The sequence below is a fragment of the Natrix helvetica genome (assembly GCF_964273705.1).
Source record: "Natrix helvetica genome assembly, chromosome: 1".
NCBI lineage: Eukaryota > Metazoa > Chordata > Lepidosauria > Squamata > Natricidae > Natrix > Natrix helvetica.
Genome location: NC_138548.1, coordinates 87,958,923 through 87,979,734, shown reverse-complemented (window position 1 = coordinate 87,979,734; position 20,812 = coordinate 87,958,923). Strand labels below are relative to the sequence as shown.

Sequence of the window (20,812 nt, the reverse complement as noted above, 5' to 3'; positions counted from 1 at the left end):
TTGCTATTGCTGTTGTGTTCTGTGTATTGTTTTCCACGGTTATTTCCTTACATATGAATATCAGCTTTTCCATGCAACCTCGGGAACTGGGAGCCAGGAGGGAAAGGAGGACACTTAAAGAAAAATCCCTCAGTCTTTGGACCAATCAGGCTGTATCAAACCCAGGCGTAGTCCCTCCCACCTTTACCACCGAAAATAAGCGTTCAGGTAAGGACCAACGCTCTTTTGTACTGGTTCAGCCGAACAGGTGGTGGTTTGCCGTCCTGGGTTGCCGGAACTGGCAGCGACCCAGGCCTGCCACACCTCTGAACCGATTCCCCAGTCGGTGCAGCATGTTTTTAATTTTTTTTAATGTTATGTGAATATGCAGACCTATTTATGGGCAACTGTGCACATACAAAATTGCTCATGAACTAGCAATAATGACAGCAGCAACCCACCCCTGTCAACAAGTGACAATATCTAGACAATCTTGGTTGATCATAGAAGCTAATCTGCTGATCCTTGTTAATCCTTGAATCCTTGGATCTAGGTAGAAGTTACTCACTTCTACACAATTGCTGGAAAAAAAGTAGGTGCAATTATGAGGCTCATACATTTATTGTTTTATTTGAAAAGATAACTTTCAAACAATTTTTGTTGACCACTGGCCAGCATGGCAATATTTAAATTCATGAAGAAACCCAGCCATCTGTGAGAATGGGAGTGCTGGAATACTGCCTTTGAGGGTAGTTCAAGTTTGTAGAAATATTTGCAATGAAACAGATTTGGGATATATACCATCTTTGAAATGAAAACTGTTTCAGTAGCAGCATAGCTATTCACAAAAATGGTCTGCTGTGCGTCTTATAGTTCATGCAACTTTTCAGGATGTATTGTGAGAAATCTTAAATATAGTTTCTTTTGGCTGGTTCTGAATATAAAGGATATAATGGCTCTTTGCTCAATCAGAAATCAATTGACAAAGCTGTAGCATGAGAGCAAGAGTACTTTTTCAAGCATGCTGTGTACAGATATTTGTTAAGTTGTTAGGTGCTTTTAATCCTACTAAAAATAAGCGGCAATTTACCTTTGGAAGAAAGGCAGCTCAAGCCAGAGAAACAAATTCCACAAGTGCCTAGCATTCTGCATCTTTCTTGAAGTGGGAACTTTTGATTGCTTCCTAAATTAGTTCTTCCCCCCACACTGTTCTTCAAATGAAACCACCAACGTCCAGGATTAAATTATTGGGCAGCTAATACCAATTATAGAAAAGAAATGAAGCTTGGAGCCAGGTCACCATTGCCCTAGCATATTCTCAGAAAAACCATTATAATGAAGGGGTTGTGTTGCCCTTTGTGAACAGTTGAATTCTTGGCTTCAGTGGGAGATGAAGAATGTGGAGCGTCTACCGAAAGTTAAGCCTGCTTGAAACTGGAGCATATGACAAAGGCAGTGAATAATTTGGCCTACAGAGTTCCATTTAATTTTCATTCCAGTAGTTCTCCCAATTTTCTGGTCAGATTCATCTTTTGTCTTTCCTTTTACTCACTGCTTGCTTAACCCTGGTCCCCTAAGAAAGATCAAATGTATTCAGAGGTTCAAGGCAACTTGGTTAATAAACAGTGTCAAAAGTCAGTTTCTCCTTCTCCACTGCCTCCCTCCATTGTTAAACTTGATAGTATGACTCTCATTCTTTTTGTCTTTTAGAATAGAGAATGTGTGAACCTGAAGGAGGCCTTGCTGGAAATGGTAGAAAGGCTAAAGTGTAAGTATGCAGATCCCAAAGTGAGTTAATTAAGTAAACATGCCCACTGTCTTTTTTTTTCTATTATCCTTGAGACAGATGCATTGTATTGGAAACAATTATGTGCTCATTACAGTATGATCTAATTAAGTCTGCCAATTAAATAATAAAGCTAGCTACATATGTGTCTACAGATAAGTTACCCCGTCTTTTACTATATTGCTCAAAACAACAGTCAGTAATGTGTTTTTTTTCTGAACAGCACAACACTGTGTTTTTAATTTTTATATTCTCATGAAGATGTAATTATTATACCTTTTCAGATACAGAATCCATCTTTAATCTCGATGTATATTTCAGGAACCATTTCTGAATTATACTTGCTTTAATAAATCTGATTTCACAAAAAAATAAATAGTAAAAATTGATTCACACCATGAAGTCTTCTTTAGAAATTATTACTGAATTGTAATATTTAATATGAAAGGTGAAAAATGTTTAATACATGGGAAGTAATTGTGATGATTGCACTGTATAACTTTACTTTGAATGTAATTAATTTAAATTTAAGCTAATGTTTATCAAAATTTCACTTAATTTTGAACATTTTGATTTTTTTCCTTTTTGGAAATGCATCTTGCAACTTGCCACATAGATTACATATGGTCTAGATTTGACAACCATTGTTCCTTCTTGCTGTTAAGAAGTGGAACATATGAGCTTTGTACTTGAGCACTAGAGATATACATCAGTGCATTATTATTCTTTTATATTGATTCATATGGACATAATTGGATGTCATATATATTACATGTTCTTATTTGTATAGTATATACATGTTTGCTTCTCATTAAAAGTTCTTTGTAGTGCTAAATATCTATCAGATAGGAAGATAAGCAGGGAGAAGAAAAGTGTTATGAGAATTATTGTTTAGTTGAGCAAATACACTTCAGTAAAAGGAAGAAATTATCTAGAACTACGCCATGTTTTCCCAAAAATAAGACCTCCCCGGATAATAAGCCCAATTGGGCTTTTCAGCGCATGTGGTAAAATAAGCCCTCCCCCAAAAATAAGCCCTCCCCCAAAAATATTGCAACGCAGCATCAGCCATGAGGTGACCACAGTCGCTGCCTCCTGCATCTCAAAAATAATAAGACCTCCCCCAAAATAAGGCCAAGTACTTATTTTGGGGGTCAAAAGAAAATGAGATCCTGTCTAAATTAGTTTCACTATCCCTGTTTCCCCCGAAAATAAGACCCTGTCTTATTTTCGGGGAAACGGGTAGTGAAACTAATTTATGATACCTGGATTCATCTCATGGGTTGATTTTTGTGGACCATGGTGTTGATTTAATATACTTCATATGGGCAAAATTATATTACAGATGCAATTTATTGATTAGAATGACTGGTAATTGTAAATATTGAAAATATCAGGAATTATTATTTTTCAACTTTTTTTGTTAATTGAAATGCCTAAAATTTGAAAATATCACATAGCTTGAAAATCAATTTTTTTTTGTGCTTTAGAAAAATCTCCAATGTGAAGTATTGTAGTTCATGCCTTTTTTTAGTTGCAATTCTGCATCAACATTTACTAAAGAGCGAGTTCATTTACAACATCAATGCACATTTTCCTATTCATAAAAACATCCCACTGAAATTTTCAGGAATTGCAAGAAAATTGCAAGAAATAAATTCTCTTGGTCCAAAATGTATATTTTTAACCTATTTTGTAACGTTTCTTCTCTATACTCAGTGTGTTCTTAAAAAGAAGCCATTCTTGTTTTATGTGTGCCAGAACAGCAGCTGAGTTGTGCAATTTCTGTAGTCTGCCTTCTCTCAGTATTATGATATGGACTTTTGGCTCAGTAAAGTCAACTTGAGAAATGCTGTCACTGGGGTCAGGATAATGGCAACTGTATAATACAATATCATGGACTGCGGTAAAAGATTTATGAGTCATACAATTGAATTACGCTGAGCATCTGTATAGAATTAATAAATACAATTTACTGTATGTGCTGCTTGTATTAGGCCTGCCAACTGATTAAAAGTGTTTTTTTTTCATCAGTAAAAAGCAAGGCAGTTAATCTTTGACATCCATACTTCTGTTAATGAATTCACTATATTAAGGTAGGAAGTATTTATAGAATATAAACTAACGAGATAGTACAATTCTTACAGCAGTGGGAAAATGCACAAATATATTTGCTTTTAAATATCTATCACAAAGCTTTTTGCTAAGCAGGAGATACCAGAAATAATGAATCGTATTTCAAGAATATAATTTACTGCAAAAAATCAATAAAACCCCTATAATTTATTTTTTTATAAATAATCTAATATAGAAGTGGTTCAACAGAGAAAAATCACATAACCCGATGAAAAGGTTCTGGGTAGTCTTTAGTTTTAAAATGAAGATTCTTCCATCGTAGATTCTTGTCTGGGGAACAAATTTCACTGCTAGTCCAATGTTCTATGTCAGTGATGGCAAACCTATGGCACGGGTGCCACAGGTGGCACGTGGAGCCATTTGTCAGGGCACACGGGGCTGGGTTCACCCTTTTTTAAAGCCATTTTTTGCCCTTCCCAGGCTCCAGAGGCTTATAGGAGCCTGGGGATGGTGAAAAGAGCCTCCCCCGTCCCCCCGGAGGCCCTCCGGAGGCTTCATGAGCTTCCCTGAAGCCTCCGGAGTGCAAAAAAACGGCCCAAAGGCAAACCGGAATGTCAGGAACGGACTTCCGGTTTGCTCGGAGGGTCGTTTTGACTGCTCCGGAGGCTTCAGAGAAGCCTCCTGAAGGTCCCTGAAGCCTTCGAAGCGCTCAAAACGACCCTCCCAGCAAATCGGAAGTGACTTCCGGTTTGCTGGGAGGGTCGTTTTGACTGCTTCAGAGGCTTCAGGGAAGCCTCCTGAAGGTCCCTGAAGCCTGCTGAGGGCTTCTGGGGGGGGAGGCTGGTTTGCCCTCCCCATGCTCCTATAAAGCCTCTGGAGCCTGGGGAGGGCGAAAAAAGCATGCAAAAATGGGGGGTTGCACCTGTAGTGCGCGCATGCGCACTGGGGGGGTTCGCACATTGCATTATGGGTTTTGCACGCCTGCACACGACCCCCCTGCGCTGCCCCCACTTATGGCACGCGAGCCACAAAAGGTTCCCCATCGCTGTTCTATGTTTTCATTCCTCTTTTGCAATAGATACAATTTTGGGTTTCTCTTCAGAAATGATTTCCAATGTTATCAACACATAGGTTATAACTCCTGAGTTACATAATACAATACAATAGTAGAGTTGGAAGGGACCTTGGAGGTCTTCTAGTCCAATCCCCTGCCTAGGCAGGAAAACCTATACCGTTTCAGACAGATGGCTATCCAACATCTTCTTAAAGACTTCCAGTGTTGGGGCATTCACAACTTCTGGAGGCAAGCTGTTCCACTGATTAATTGTTCTAACTGTCAGGAAATTTCTCCCAGTTCTAAGTTGCTTCTCTCCTTGATTAGTTTCCACCCATTGCTTCTTGTTCTACCCTCAGGTGCCTTGGAGAATAGTTTGACTCACTCTTCTTTGTGGCAACCCCTGAGATATTGGAACACTGCTATCATGTCTCCCCTAGTCCTTCTTTCTCTTAAACTAAACATACCCAGTTCCTGCAACCGTTCTTCATATGTTTTAGCCTCCAGTCCCCTAATCATCTTTGTTGCTCTTCTCTGCACTCTCTCCAGAGTCTCCACATCTTTTTTACATCGTGGCGACCAGAACTGAATGCAGTATTCCAAGTGTGGCCTTACCAAGGCATTATAAAGTTGTATTAATACTTCACGTGATCTTGATTCTATCCCTCTATTTATGCATCTTTTCTTTAATGTGACCAATAAAACAACCAAATGGGTGGGATATTGCTTTACTATTTCTTTCAGGTACATTGGAAATGTGCACATCAAAATAATGGCTTCTTTACCAATACAGAAAATGATATAATCTGAAAATAATTTCAACTGTTATCATTTACATTATGTTTATCCATCTTAGTGACTAATCTTAATAAAGTAGATATAAGTAGAAGATATATTTTAATTTTAATTGATAAGAAAAGATACAGCATGTTGCATTAAAATTACTCCAACATAAATGTTACTGTAATATTATAATAATATTACATTTCAGTATGTTGTTACTGCCTCCCTCCCCCAACCACCACCACATTTTTCATTCTTCCTTGGTAAAATCTTGGGTATCCAAGTTTTTACATGTTACTTAATTTATGAAATAATTAATTTATTATTAGGGTTGGTTGCATACTCAGATGTTAAGAATGGATTTGGCATTTTTCCAGTTATCGAGACTTTCCCAAGGACCTGAGATAGGCAGATGTTGTTTTATGGGGTTAAAGGTATGGTGTCACAGGGTATAAGCTGTTCCAAGTAAAGCCTTTTGGAATTGACTGATAGTGATTTTGTCAATGTTGATGGGCGTTCAAGTGGTCTCCAGGTGCTTTGGGATTACAATTATTACTATTGGTATTGTCTTTGCTATATATATCTATTTGCTGGTCTTTGTATTTTATGATTTACTCTTGTACTTTCTGTTATATTTTGCTGTTGGCAAATGTGCACTGTCGAAACTTTTTGTCTTTCTTATTAACTGTTGTTACATTTGGGATATCAAGTGGCAAGTGTTTTTCTGTTTGAATTCTAAAGTCCTGGAGCACTTTAACGTTTTCATTTCATTCTATTACTTTTTCTATGTTGGGTTCCCATTAGTACTTGCAAGCAAAGGATATTTCTTGTAGATACTGGCAGTCGTTGAGTAGTGACCATAATGGAGCCTGCCTATTAAGGTTTAAGTCATAATGGTTGTAAATCAGGTCACCTACATGACTGACCTGATTTTGCATCCTTTTTGCTGTGGTCATAAAGCTACTGCCATAGTCATTAAATGGCCACAATAGTTGTTAAGTGAATGACATAGTCATTAAGTGAACGAAAGGTTTGCTGTGGTCAGATTTACAAAAACTGGAAGTAAATGCTGGTTTTCAGCAAAATGTCATAAAATACAGTCATGTGACTGCAGGACCCTGCAAATGGCCATAAATGTCTATTCTTTCACTATTTTAAGTATTCTATGTACCAGTTAGGATAAGGAAAGTAACTCTCCTATTGGAATCCAGTCTTGCTATCCAAATTTCTCAGCAAAATGAACATATGTATGTTCTTACCACCTATAATACATTTCCTCATTTTGAATTTTTAGGTTCCTGTTTTGGTATTTAGAAGAGAAGAAAAGTGCAAATAATTCCTGATTACTTCTTATTGATAAATGATAGGACAAACAAACAAAGAAAACCCACTAACACCCTGAGCAATAATAATGGTAGGTAAATATATATTTTTTCAGAGATCATTTTTTTTTGTGTGAAGTAGCATGTCAAACTGTGGAAGCTTGATGGATTTAAAGAATAGATGGCTACTGGAAAGAGATTTGGAAAGAAATTAACAATAAAGGATATTCACATGCACATCACATAAATTTAAAAAGAGCAAGACCACCAAACTGTTCCCTTGCCATTTGTCCAAAATTCCCTTCTCCTTTGAAATAATGTTTAAATCAAATATTTTTTCATCAAAATTGAATGAGAACTGATATGGAAAATTACAGTTGGATACAGTCTGATTGTATTTGTTAAAGGCACTCTGATTATGTTTTAAAAGCTTCTGATCTGTGTAAATAGCTCCTGTGTTCCTTTTTAAAAATATAATTTATGTCATTTATGTAAATAATATTATAATCTTAAAATCTCAGCTATGATAGATTTTTAGCAATCTACCACCTAGTTGAAAATTCTGATACAGTTACAATGTTCTTTTTTAAATTCGCTGTTATAAATTTGAGGAATCTTTTCTGGCAAGTGTTAATTGTCTTGGAAGAGCAGTTTAGACAGAAACAAACTGTTTCAGTGTCTGATGTTCTATCTTTGACTTTTATAATCTGGCTCTGAAAATCCTCTGGTGTTTTGTTCGTGTTGCAGTTTTCCCACTTGTATTATATAAGATTTGATTAATCCAAATGCGGAAGTCCCACAAGCCTTGTAGCTATTTTTAGCATTATAATTGTACAAAGGGTTGGTGAAGATTTATGGTTTCTTCTAATAAAATGCTAGCTGCTTTTTGGTATATTGAACTTGGATAGATTCCAGTAACTGCATCTGAAATGCCTCATCCTTAATAGATTCCATGTCTGAAATAGATTTTTGGTTCTTTAATTAAAACTTCTGTGGCTTGGAAAATCTTGAATGAAAATATATACTAACTGTTCTTGATCAAGGGAACAGCTGTTCCCAAATGTATCCTGAATAATCAAACCTATGGAACAGATTTGGGATATGATAGAGGGAAGAGGAAAAATCTGCTGAACTGATGGATGCTATTCTATTGTCTGCATAATGACATTGAATATGACCCTGTAGTAATCCATAAGGAACAGAACATGTCCAACTTAAATTGATGAATCCTTTAAAATGATATCTGCATTTATTGTTTATGGACTGAAGTGTTATGTTAAATCATCTTCCCAAGTCTCAAATAATGTAGTATTAAATATTATGGTAGGCTGCTTTTAAATGAAATGTATTTCTCAAACCTGCAGGTGCTTACAATGCTCCAAGTGTCTACTCTGATTCGCCTATTTCATACCATTTGTTTTTAAGAGAGGAAGGATGAATGAAGACCATGCTGGGTTTATGAAGACTAGTATGAGGCTTTTGAAGCTGAGCTAATGATTAAGCTACTCCTAGCTGGTTGCTCCTGCCAATGGAGGTCTTTCCTTTTGGTACATGGAATCTGGAAGCCTGCTAGAAACGATTAAGGAGGAGACAAGCAGCTAGGGATTCAGTGTTGTCTATTGGTGGGAAAGAATCTGGTGAACGGATTGGATTTAGTTCCTCATCCCACATCGTTTAATAAAGAAGCTTTTTGGGAGTGTAAAAAATGAGCTGTAATTGTCAGTTTAAACTGCCAATCTTGGAAGTGGCTTACTTCACTTCAAAAGTGAAAGTGAAACCTGCATAAATGTTTTAATGTTATTAATATTTTGATCTCTCCACACACAGAACACCTTTATGAATATTTGAATACATATATAAAAAGGACAATTTTTCACAGTCACTATCACCTTAATCCACAGAATGCTGCATTTTTGTTAGCACTGTGGAGAGCTAAGTCACCTTGCCCAATTATCCTTGTAAAGATGTGGCTATGTTGTTATCTTCATGTTTCTTTACAAAAAAAAGGCGAGCCCTCAGAACTGCTTGTCTGCTTTACTTTGTACTATTTTAAGTCTCCAGCAATATCCTTGGCCAAATGGTGATTCGTTTATGCAAACGGATAATTATAAGGAAAATGCTACTTTTGACAAGCCAAATAAGACTGTCAGGAACTTTTTCCCCTAGGACATCCCCCCTTTATGTTTCCAGTGCTAGATTGCATTTGACATTTAATTTAAAAGTCCTTGGTATCCACTCATAAGACTTTATAATGATAATAGAGATAAAGCAATTGAGGCCTGCTTACGACAGAGCCTTTATTCTTTTAGGTGTCACCATACTTCAGAATTTACCAAAGTGCCTTATTTGCATTAAAAGAAAACCCTCTTGACCTTGAAACGAGGAGTAAGGGAACAGCTCCAGTAGGATTTAGTAAGAGAAGTGATTATCTGTATCTTGGAAATAGCACTCTGATCCACCTGCTTCAAATCTGGGGCTGTAGCACTTATGCACACATATGTACAGGCAAAGCAACAATGCCTCAGCAAAAGAGACTGTGTTCTGAATATTCAAACCATTAAATGAGAATCTTCCCAACACAATTACTTCCATGTGCATGCATATTCATCTGTGTTGAGCTGCCATAGAAAACATTGATATAGACTTTGTTTCCTGGAGCCAAACTGTGAACCCCATGGCCTTGTTAAACAATGAAAGAGAGAGTTGGTCATATGGGAGAATTCTTTAGGACATCTCATGCCATGAAAGCAAACTTGGTTGTTTATTGTAAACATACAGAAAACATTACTCCTGATTTAACAGAACTTTCTCAGAATTTCCCAAATGTGTTCCTTATGAAAGCCACTACAGGATCCAATAATTCAAAAAAAAAAATAGTTTGATTCACTAATACTTGAAGTCAAACACTCTTTGTCATGGTTCTTGGAATATACTAAAAAATATGCAAAAGGGTGTTTTGCCTCCCTACATCAGCCTTAGGTGTCCCATTCTTCAGTGACACTTGTTAAGGTAAAGCTGACTTCCTTAATTGATCTCTGCAGTTGTGGATATTGGATATGAACAAAGCTGTTTCAGGTTGAGAGGTATAGTATTTGCCATATAAACTTACATGGTTGTATCTTTCCCACAGTGTCCTGGATTTGTCTGGAAACATGTCTCTTGCACCAGAAGAATATATTTATCAAATAAAATGATTTCATTTGATCTTGTTCCTTGGGAGAAAGCTTGCTTTGAAGCCTAACTAGAAAACTCCAGAATCTATTTTTGTCTTAAAAGACAAAATGGACAATTCTAGACATGTTGGTTGACTACCAGAGGTAAATCAACCTTTAAAAAAAGCCCTTTGTTGTATGTTAAACATCTCTGTAAGTTAGCTTTATATTTTTGTTGAAGTGCCATCAAACAGCAAATGGACAACTCCCTAATGAGTTACAGAGCAGTTGTCAAAAGCTTCATTCATAATGAAACAAAATTGCTCTATTAAACAAATGGGCTGGTGAATGGATAAACTGGAATTCTTTGAATTGAGTCATGAGTAGCAAGCCTTGTTTTAACTGGAACAATGGCTTGGTTGTACTGCATTTTAAGGGATTGCTTTGTGGTAGATTCTCTTTCCCTTAATGATGTTTGGTTTTCTAGCAATAAACAAAATATGGGTGAATGTGTGAGAGTGACTATATAGCACATCAATGGTTGCATTAAGAAAACCCTACATTCAAAACTAATAATGCAAATCAGCCTTGCAGCAAATCATTATACAGTCGTGGTATTATTCACCCTTGGGAAGTTTTATTGAGGATTTTTAAAAAAAAAAATCAGAAAGCTCAAGAAAACATTCTTTTAAGTTGGAAAATACATGGAAAGTAAAGGCAGATTTCTTGGTCACTAAATGATGCAAAGCATGAAGAGAATAAGGAGCAAGCAGGTCATAGGCTCCTGGGTAGACATGCAGCAAATTACATACAGGAATAAATGACATCATATATTTTTATTCAGAGAGCTCCCACAAGGACAGTTCACAGGGCACTGGAAGGCTGTTCTCTCCCCCTCCTCCACTTGACCTATTTTTTAATTGCTTTGTATGTTTTCAGTTTTGTTTTTGTTAGAGCTAAGCAGGAGCAAGGAAACCATAGGAAAATTTCTGCATTATTTACTCCTCTTCCCCCCCAAAAAGCTGTGTTGTATAATAAATAAATATATGAAAATATTTAGGAAATAAGCTATCAAAATCACAAGATTTGCCAGAGAAAACCATAATTTCAAAGTATTCAAAGATCGTAATGAAGGCAAGAGGAGAATGGGCATTAGTCCTTACCTGATACGCTCATTTTCTGGTAGAGTAGAGACAGCAGCCAGACTGGGTATGCTCCGTCCATTAACCAATCGGACTGAGTCTACACTTATGATGTCATTTGGCCCTTGTGGCTCCTCCCCAGTTTCAGATGAAGGAAAACTGTAGACTCAAGTGAGAATTGTGAGCAAAAAGTGAAAGTCCATAGTCATTGTATCTGTCATTGTATCTCTCTCTCTCTGTCTCTCTGTCTCTCTCTCTCTCTCTCACGAAAAGAGATGAAGAGAGCTTCTGAGTGGCGGAACGAGGCGGTGCGGTTGATGTAGATCTTGAGGGCATGACGTACGTCAAGAGTGTGCCACTTGTGCTCCCTCTCTTAACGGGGAGAGGGACAGAAATCAGGTAAGGTCAACTCCTGACCTTGGTGGAAACAGCTATTGACCTTCGGTATGAATGTTGGGTCCAGTCTTAAGACAACTCGGTCTGGATGGAACATGCACAAGTCATGCCTGACTGAAAGAGCAGCCAAACCAGCCGCGGGAGCTGGGGGATGGGCAGAGCACCACATGGCTTGGCACTTTAGGCTGGAGAAGGGGGTTGCGCGAGCGCCTGTTCCGCCCGCAGCTTCACCAAGCCCTTGGGCAGCTCTCCCAGGCCACCGCCACTATGGTGGGCCAGCTGCTGGAAGACTCTGTCCGGAAGACTCTCTGTCCGGCAGCTGGCCCACCATAGAGAGCACTCCTAGAGTGGCCGATGCTGGAAGACTCGGCCCCGAGTTTTGGAGTTTGGAAATTATGCTCGGAGCGGGGCGGTGGCGGGCGGCAGCGGGCAGCAGCGGCGGTGGCCTTGGAGAGCTGCGCAAGGGCTTGGTGAAGCTGCGGGCGGAACAGGCGCTCGCGCAACCCCCTTCTCCAGCCGGGCAGAGCTCCATGCACTGACCTAGGGGGTATCCCGAATGTGCCAAGCTGCAGGAGCTGGGGGATGGGCAGAGCACCACATGACTTGGCACTTTAGGGATACCCCCTAGGTCAGTGAATGGCGCTCTTCCCGGCTGGAGAGGGGATTTGCTGAGCAGCTGCTCATGAGCATGGTTACCTCATGGCTGCTTCGCCCCTGAGGCTGTGCCCGGCTCTTCGGGAGCTAGTTCACAAGGGAGCAGCTGCCCGGCAGCTCCAAAACAATAAGCCCTCCCTGACAATAAGCCCAAGGGCATATTTCATGGAGCAAAAGAAAATAAGCCCCTGTCGTATTTTCGGGGAAACACGGTAAGTGTGGCAGGCGATCTGCAGAATGGCCACCGGACTTGCTTGGAACTGCTGTGTGCGAAACTGCCGGTCGCGTGTCCCTCCGAGTGTCCAGAATCAAGGAGCGCCGCGGGGAAACAGCCGTGGAGCCATAGCTCGTGAGCTGGCCGATCTGATTGCAAGGCAGGCTTCCTGAGCGACCTCGTGGCCTTAGGCAATCAGACGGCTGAGGAGAGGCAGCCAGAGATCAGTTTCGACGTTCCTTCCAATTTGTAGAATAAAGGATTATTTAAGGAACCAATTTAAAGGAACAACAATTTCTTTTGGAAAAATTCACCAATTAAAGATATATAATTTGGAGGAGAGATCAATTCTCACAGCCAGTCCAGGTTGGACTGAGTCTGAAACTGGAAAGGAGCCACAAGGGCTCGATGACATCATAAGTGTAGACTCAGTCCGATTGGTTAATGGACGGAGCATACTCAGTCTGCCTGCTGTCTATACGATAATAGGAAAACTGTCAGAAATCAGTGCCTTTTTTTTTGGATCCACAGTATTTAAGGTTTATCTGCAATAATGGTCTGAGGCCAACTCACTGGTAAGTTTCATTGAGTTAACAAATCTGTGCTGCACAATGTTTCCTTTGATTACTTGCATAATTATGTTTAATAAGATAAAAATAAGATTCAAGGGGTCATTGCTAGAATGTCTTTTGCTCATAGATCACAGGATATCTCCCTTGGATAAGGTGGACTTCTATAATGAATTATTGCCTCTGAAAGCAACTGTATAAGGAAACCTTGTATCACTTAGTGCTATCAGTAGGTTTCATATATGGAGATTGTTCAGTATTAGTTACCAGTCTATCACTAGGCATAATTAGTATAAATACATTTTTTAAAACCTCATATTTTAGGGACTGGTTTTTATCATATGGTGTGTCTAGCAGCTGAGGACAGTACTTAAGGCATGGTACCAGTGATTAAAAGAGTACCAGTAGGCTTTAGAACCTGAATTTCTTGAAAGTCTGTCCTATGGTTTGTGTCAGGAATAGAAAAAACAGTGGTCTATCAAATGCCTTACGCAACTGCAATGCCCAATCTCATTGTTTGCCATGCTAGCTGGGTTAGAAGTTCTAGTTGAATTGGTTTTGTAGGAGCAAAAGCTCCTTATTGCCAAACTCAGTTACAAAGATAGATTCTCCCCCCACCTTAAATACCAAGTTGATGGTATTCTTTATAACTAATGGATGTTTTTAAAGATGTTCAATTGTTTTTATTTGCTAAATTGCTTTGAATGGTTTTGAGAAAAGCTGTAATTAACCATGTCAAATAAATACATAAAGACCCTTTCATGTGAATATTGAAAATATGCTTTGGCCTTGATTTACTAAGTTTGCCATTGAAATTGCATCAGCACTTTTTTCTAAAAATTAAATAATGGCTGTGTTGCTTTACACCTTGCAGGATATCTGGCTAATAGGATGAATGCTTCTGAAGCAAGCAGGCTGTTTCAGCATTCTGTTTTTGCAGCTTCCTGTTCTTGACCCATGCAAATTATTTTTCCTTCCAGGGTATGTCTCATGAGCAATTTGTCAGAGTTCAGCATAATGCCATTTCTTTAAAAACAAAACAAAACACCTTTTTGTCTTCATCCAACAGTGCTTATTGGGGAGAGCAGGTATCTAGTGCTGCTTTCTGACAATAACCTTACTAATAAAAATTCAGTGATTATTTGTAGGCATCTTTCAAATAAGAATGCTTTTTTGTTAGTGCTTCTAGCTTTTAGGTTGTGTGTATGTATGTGTATACTACTTTGCCTCCAGTTAAATCGGTCCATTCAAAATCTGCTTGGTTGCATTGCAAGCTGTCCCCCTTCCTTGATGTTTTTTTTTCCAATGCTGAAAATTGTGTCCATCTGTGATTTGCAACATCAGTTTTTATGGATGACATACTGCCAGTTCACATTCCCATACCATGCTGCAGAATTTATAGAACCACATAAAGCAGAATTGGAGAGGCTGTTTTGGCTGTTCCTGAGGAAGAAGCATAATTTCTGATACAATATTTAGGTATGTATTGTGGGTTGCCGACAGGCTTTGTAGTACAAAATATTAAAACCATTACTTAACTTCTGTGTCACAGTCCTAAAAATTGGCATCGTTCAGAATATGTGCTCCAGCCTTTTCTGCCTGCTGAACCCAGCAATGGTGCATTCTACCCCAGGAAGAACCGTCTTACTTGGCAGTAAATCCCACTGAACTATGGAATTAATTTCTCATTAGACTAAGTATAAACTTTCTTATGTGCGATGCATATATGCTCTATGCTTTTTATATCCATAGCAAGACCAGAATGTTAGAAGTTAGAATTGAGGGTGGGGAAGGAATCAAAAACTCCTGGGGAAACATAAAATTGCAAAAAAGTTGTCTTTTTCTGAGAGTTCTAAAAAAGCTGGTTTATGAATCTATGCTTTAGTTAGTGTTGATATTGTTTATTTATTTTTAAGCCACTTTACTCCAAAGCTTTTCTGAATAGTCATAATAATTGTTGCTATCATAAATGTATAGCTGTTGTTTTCTAATGCAGAACTCATTCTGTCTTCTCAAGATACCATGATTTTTAAGAGTTACATGTATACGTTACAGCACAGAAGAGGCTGTACTTCCTGAGAATGCTCAGGAAGATAAATCTATATCAGCATCTACTTCTGTCCTACTATCACAGCACTATTGAGAGTGTCCTGACATATGGCATTCTTGCATGGTATGAGAGCAGCTCTGCAGTGGACAAAAAAGCTCTATAGAGAATCATTAAAACTTCCCAGAATATCACCGGGCTCCAGCTACCAGCCCTGGATGACATGTTCGCATCTCACTGTTTCAGGAAGTTGAATAACATTCTCAGAGACTCTTCCCATCCTGCTTACAATCATTTTAGACTGTTGCCTTCTGACAGAAGATACAGAACAATTAAAACTAGGACCACATGGCTTCTGAATAGCTTTTATCCCAGAGCTATTATTGCAGTCTACAATGAACTAAAAGGCCACCATCAGTAAGCTATTGGACAGCACTACTTGGTCTGTTGTGTGGATGCTGGGGCGGGGAATTTGTTTTGTGGGTGGGAGTGTGTTTGGTGATTGTTATGTGTGTTGGGCCTGGTCTCTGGGTGTTATGTGAATTTTGTTGCATGTGTATACTGTGTATACACAATGTATATATTGTTATACAATGACAATAAACTAAAGTAAGTAAATTACCTTTATTCACTTTCAGTGGAGGACTCTAGTATTTGTGCTTCAGTAATATCTCTAGCATATGCTTTTATGCAAAATGAATGGAACAAGAGTTTAGTCTTCTCTGAGATACATACATTTTGGACTAGCTCATCAAAATTATTATAAGCCTATGTTTTATTTAAGCCAAGCTACCAAATATATTGAGATTGGGATATCAGTTCCCAGCCAACATAAATCTGATTTATAGAATCAGTGTGTTGGGTTCTAAAATTAGGCAGTATGATTCTTCTTCCATTACACTTGACCAATGGTTTGCAAAAGATGTTCCCATTGTGTGCAACCTTGAATTCCCCTTTTGCAATCTTGCAAAGTTTTAGAAAAGTGAAGAACCCTTTCTTGTTGCAATTTAATTGCAAGCCATTGCTGTGTCACTGGTCCATTTTACAACCTTTCTTGGCACAATTGTTAAGTGAATCACTGCACTTGTTAAGTTAAAGCGCTCCATGGCACAGGACCTAGTTACCTGCGGGATCGCATCCTACCCCATACATCCCTGCGACCAATTCGCTCTCACAGGGAGGGAGTCCTCCGAGTGCCGTCCACCAAGCAATGCCAACGGGCGGCGCCCAGGAGTAGAGCCTTCTCTGTGATGGGCCCAACCCTCTGGAATGACCTCCCCCCCGACATCAGAACCACTACTGACCTCCGTTCCTTCCGTAAGAAACTCAAGACCCACCTGTTCCAATTAGCCGGCCTAGCCCATCTATAGTTTTATTCTTATCCTCCTGGCAGTTATTTTTAATTATTTTAATTTTGGGGTAGTTTTTAGTGGTTGATTTTTAACGTTGTTCTTAATTGTATTTTACTGTACAGTTTGTATATTGCCTCCTCTATCTACATGTACGCGGAGCCATTTGTCAGGGCACGTGAGGCGCTGCCCTGTCAGCTGGCCAGCGCGCATGTGTGCGCTGGCCAGCTGAGTTCACCCTTTTTTTTTTTTGAAAATTTTATTGGTTTTTAAAAATTTATGGGAAAAGGTAAGGGGATACATAGAAAATTTTGGCAGCTCCCACACTAGTGATAGAAATCCATCCAAATCTCACAGTTTTTACAATCTTAAAAACAAAATATAAAAGATAAGCAGAAAACAGAGTCTTATTCTATATTGTCAACCATGTGTTCAATCATTTTTCTTTTGTCACTTTCTAGAATATCAACAATTATTATTATTTCAAATACTGAGCCTTTTCAATATTGCTCCTTCCTCCCTGTCCCCCGAGGAAGCCACAGCCCCCCCTTCCTTCTTGTCTTGTACCTTGCTATCCTTTTCACTACCTTCTCTGTGTTCGTCCTCTAGGAGGGGGAAATGTTTTTTAATGAAGGCTTCAGCCTCCTGCACTGTATTAATTCTAATCCTATTTCCCTCCCAGAAGATCAACATTCCCTCTGACAATAACCATCTAAACCAAATTCCTTTATTGTATGATTTCTTTGATAAGAAGAAATACTTCCTCCTCCTCTCTCTTATCTTTTTCGGAATCTGCTTAAGAATGGTAATTTCTTCATCTTTATATTTCAGTGGTCTCTCCCTTTGGGCCCCAAGCACCTCATCCCTTGTGGTCCTCCTGAGGAATTTAACATGCACCTCCCTTGGAACATTATGACTTCTAGCATATGTTGAATTAATCCTATAAACCAGATCCATGTCCCACCACAACTGTTTTTTTTATCTCTCTTGATATATTCTGCTAAAATTGTACTCATAATATCCTTAAGGTCTTCATTTTCTGTCTCTGGTAGGTTCTGGAATCTGACAAAAAGGGACATTCTTTCAAATTCTATTTTTGCCAAAAAGTTTTCTAGATCTACATTTCCCTTCCAGATTGCTTTAACCTCTTCCCCCAGCCCAGCTGCTCCCTCCTCCAACACCACAATTCTCTGTTTATTTTCTGCAATATGATGTTTAACGTCTCTGAGTTCCTCTTTAAGCTCTGTCACTTCTTTTTTTCAACTCATTTTGTCCCCTCATGATTTCTTGAAACATTTGGGAGACAGATAGTTCTTTTGGGCCCTCTCCAGTCCCTTCTTGCTGTAACAATGAAGTAATTTTCGTTTGCTGCATACTTGGACTGGAGGTGACAGATGCGGGAGCCGAAAATGACTTGCCCATTGGTGGTTTCTTAGGCCCCATTTATCTAAAATTCAGAGATGTGTATAAGTCTTTTCAAAGAAGATGGCGTCCGAGGATTGCGCAGCTGAGCCGATCCCGAGAGGCAAGCAAATCCGAACGCGAAGAGTTAACTCTCCTTCACAGTTCCAAGGCACTGAGGCAACCAGAAAGAAGAAAATCAGATAATCAAAGTCCAGGAAGACCACCTAACAGGGGGGGTCCCGGTCTCCCTCAGGGAGAGTAATGAAACAGTTCCAAAGGAGTTTTTTTTAAAGGTAGTTTCAAAAGGCAGACTTCATTTGTAAATACAAAAACAAAGAAGGGCGGACGCCATCTTGGCTCCTCTTTTCACAGGGAGAAGAAACAGATCTCAAGCTTTTCAAAGGAAAACAGCTCAGCAATCATCTCTAGCAATTGTGATAACGATCTTTCTCAGTTAGTTCAAGTGATGAGTCAGCTTTTGTTCTCTCTCCATTCTAATATAGAGGGAGATAGTTCATATGCCGCTTAATCCGAGGGGGGTAGAGAAAGGAAACACCCCCCTCTAATCTCCATTCAAGTAAATTGAACACAAATTTACAGAAGTCTGATGCTTTTCCTTTAATGAGGATCGAAGAGATCAGGATGAATCCCCCACCACCAGAATCCAGCCGCACTTCTCCAGATAAACCTCTTCCTCCGGAGCCATTCGGTGAAAGGGTGGACAGCAGGAACCGGAAGTCATCCTGAGTTCACCCTTTTTTAAAGCCATTTTTCGCCCTCCCCAGGCTCCAGAGGTTTATAGGACCCTGGGGAGGGCAAAAACAGCCTCCCCCGGCCCCCCGGACGCCCTCCAGAGGCGTCAGGGAAGCCTCCGGATGGTCCCTGAAGCCTTCGGAGCGCTCAAAACGATCCTCCGGAGCGCTCAAAACGATCCTCCGGAGGGCATCCAGGGGGGCGGGGGAGGCTGTTTTCGCATGTAAAACTGGGGGGAGGTCGCGCCTGTAGTGTGCGCATACGCACTGGTGTCGTGTATTGCATTATGGGTGCGGCACACCCGCCCACGACCCCCCTGCGCTCCCCCCACTTATGGCATGCGAGCCAAAAAAGGTTTGCATCGCTGGACTAGTCATTCTCTCTCAGTCCAACCTAACTCACAGGATTGTTGGGGAAATGGGAGGAAGGAATATTGTGTATGTTTACCATCTTGAGTTATTCATAAAGTAATAAAGGTAGAATAAAAATCTAATAAATAAACTTTGATGGGAATCAACTATAGTACTCAAATGCAACACAACTTAAGAGAAGAGCTTGGAGGCTGGCCTGGAACTTGGTCCATCTAGAGAAGGAACAATCACATTGAAACAACATCTGCTCCCAACTAGCACAATGGTTTTTGGGGAAAGACAATGACTTTTTAAAATAGACTTTGAGACTTTTGTATAAACTGAATATTAACAGTCTGAGTATAGAAGATTAAGTTTATGTGGTAACATCACCTTGCAAAGTTCTAGAAGGATAGAGGTGGCCAGTACAACAGCCTGTTATTGCAGAAAGTGTGTGCTGGAATAAAGTATTATGCATAGGTTTAGTACACTGTTATGTCCAGTCCTTTGAGTGTAAAGAACCCTCACATTGAGATTGCAGAGATCGCCAACAGCTGAACACCTTTAATAAGCCAACCCTGCTCAAGTCCAAGGTAAATAAATAACAAAAAAAAGCTCCCCACCTTTCAAAGCAGTTAACAGCAGATGGCTATAAAACTTTATGATGAATGCTGAAGTTTAGCCTCTTTATTTTTGTCAGCATATAAAAGTGGCCACAAATCCATTAAATTTCTCAGGAGTTTTAAGTCATAACCTATTATGAATTGTATGTGGTATGCTGATGTCCAGTAGACTTCGATGGTTAGAAAGGGCACAAAGCCAGCTGCTTCCATTCCAGCTTAATGAAAGATTGTAGTGTCTTATAGTAACTTTGGACTTAAGAAGAAAATATGATATTCTTGTACTCTGAAAATAATGACCTTTCAAGAACAATATTTATATTAAAAAAGCTATTACAGATGTAGCTTTCTTGTTTTCTCTAGAATGAATCTAGGTCAACCTCCCTAGTTAACGTGACTTTCATATACAGGAACCTAAAGCCTGAGAATTTTCCAGCCATCATGACATTGTGTGAGAATTTGGTTGCAGTCTTTCAGATGTCCAAGTTGTGAAAATCTGATATTGGTTGATATTACTTCTGGATTGCTACAAATTTTATCCTGTTTTTAGAAAGGGAAGACAGAAGGAATACATGGGCATGACTTGAAAATTTCAGAGAACACAACTAAACTGAAAACATAAGACTGCATTATCTATAGAGGAAACTGGATTTTACATAGTATTGAAAGATAGAAAGAAGACAATGCTTTTGCAAAAGCATAAGAGATAGAAATGATATTTTACTGGGGAAATATTCTCCATAAAACAAATGTTGCCCCAAGAATCCTTCTGTCTAAGCCATTTCAAAATAAAGTCTTTAAAAAGCAAGAGGGCCTTATAGATAGGATAATGTGTCCTTCCCAGAACAGCATCAGGAAATTAAAGGAAACAATTTCTTTCTGTAGAATACTTGTCTATTGCTTTAGAATTATGTGCTGAGTTGCTTTGTGTGGCAAAACTTAAAGTGCCCAGCCTTTTGCTTTTCTAGGCTAGATGTTTGATACCATTCATGCATTTATGAAGTACTTGATGTAGTACAGAATGTGGTAGAGTCATGATGGTGAATCTATGTCACGCATGCCACAGGTGGCACACAGGCACGTGAGCAGTTGCCCCAGCTCAGCTCCATCTGCATGCGTGCACACCTCCACCAGCCAGCTGATTCTTGGGTCTCTGCTGGGC

The 20,812-nt window shown here is 39.3% G+C and overlaps 1 long non-coding RNA gene across 1 annotated transcript in view; it reads left to right on the top strand.

The window, feature by feature from the left end:
• Positions 1-8,687, top strand: part of LOC309384717 — a 36,379-nt gene extending 27,692 nt beyond the window's left edge. Inside the window, exons 2-4 of the long non-coding RNA XR_014174107.1 lie at positions 1,690-1,747; positions 6,973-7,092; positions 8,365-8,687. This is a non-coding gene — a long non-coding RNA (uncharacterized lncRNA). The remainder of the gene's footprint in view (positions 1-1,689; positions 1,748-6,972; positions 7,093-8,364) is intronic.
• Positions 8,688-20,812: the final 12,125 nt, after the last annotated feature.